The following is a 1,543-nucleotide window of genomic DNA, read 5'->3' on the forward strand; positions in this document are numbered from 1 at the left end:
CCCCCCCCGGCTCCTACTTGGCCCAACCCCCCAGGGAGCCACACAACATGGTGCATGAGGCAGGGAAGGGGGGGGGCACTCATGTGTCCCTTCTGTGGTGGAGAAGGGACCCCCCCCAGCCTCCCAAGAGTGGCACAGCACCAGCGGGCCCTACTGCACATGTGCAGAGTCTAAAAGGGCCCGCCAATGGCAGAAGCCACACTCGGCCCCTGGCTCAGGAGCAAGATGCAGGAGCAGAAGCTCATTGTGACCCTGGGACCCCCAGGACCTCTCCCGGGACCCCCAGGACCTCTCCCAGGACCCCCAAGACCCCTGACAATCCCCAGCCTAGCTGGAAGTAAGCTGGGTCCCGTGGTGGGAGGGACTTAGCCTAACTGTGGGAAGGCAGCTGAGAGGAGCTGAGGAGGATCACCCCCTCCTGGTTTCTACTTCGCGCCCCCCCCCCGCAAGCCACATGTACGGAGCTTCACAAACAGAACCTGAAAACAGGTGTGCTCTTGGCCCAGCACATGAGTTAGTGTGGGAGTTTGTACAGGAGGGGCCTGAGGCCCTAGGCAGAAAGCTTCAAAGGAGTGGTAGGCACAGTAGTAGCCAAACTACTATTGGCACAATGGTGAGTGGGACATGTTGCACCCCGAGGTTCCCCCCTGCAGCTGGATCCCTCCTCTCTGGTACTTCTGAGGCCTCCACCCGGACAGAACCCATGGTTCCAGCATCCATTCAGATGGAGCCCCTGGGTCTCAGCTGTGGGGGTTGCCTGGCATGACTGCAGACACATGGGATCAGGACCATTGCAACCTCCCGTTGTGAGGTTTGCTCCATATTGGAGTCTCTGGAGTCCCAGATAGTGGAGCTCCAGACTGTGGTGCAGCGGCTGCATGCCATCAGGGATGGCAAACAGAAGATTTGCTACTACTGCCAGGCCATTCACCCCAGGACAGAAGAGCAACCTAGGTCAACTGCCAGGACCAGGGAGGCCAAGAGGCACTCCCATATTATCCAGCCAGGGGGCTGGAGAAAGGTTGTCTGAAGCCCCAAGGCTCATTGTACCAGGGTCACCACCCTCCTGGAGCTCTGCAACAGGTACAAACCTCTTGCAGCACCAGTAGAGCCTGCAGAGCTGCCAGCTACTGTAAGTGAGGGAAAAACACAACCAGCTATCATCCCTAAGATGAAAAGCAGAGTGGTCATTGTGGGTGACTCCCTCCTGAGGGGGACAGAGGGAAAGATCTGTCTCCCTGACTTCTTAGCCCGGGACATTCGCTGCCTTCCAGAATCCTGTACCTGGGATGTGGCTGAGAGGATCCCAAAACTTTTTCAGTCCTCTGATCACTACCCTATGCTCCTTATCCATGTGGGCCCAAATGACATGGCTCAGAGCAATCCCAACAGGGTCATTAGTGGCTACAGGGCTCCTGGAGTGGGGCTCAGAGAGTTGGGGGCGCAGTTGTTTTTTTCCTCGATCCTTCCAGTTACAGGTCATGGGCAGAGGAGGGAGAGACAAATTGAGGCAGTAAACAGAAAACTGCAGTGCTGGTGCCAC

This window comes from Gavialis gangeticus, unplaced genomic scaffold, assembly GCF_001723915.1.
Source record: "Gavialis gangeticus isolate Ggan-Ray unplaced genomic scaffold, GavGan_comp1, whole genome shotgun sequence".
Lineage (NCBI taxonomy): Eukaryota > Metazoa > Chordata > Crocodylia > Gavialidae > Gavialis > Gavialis gangeticus.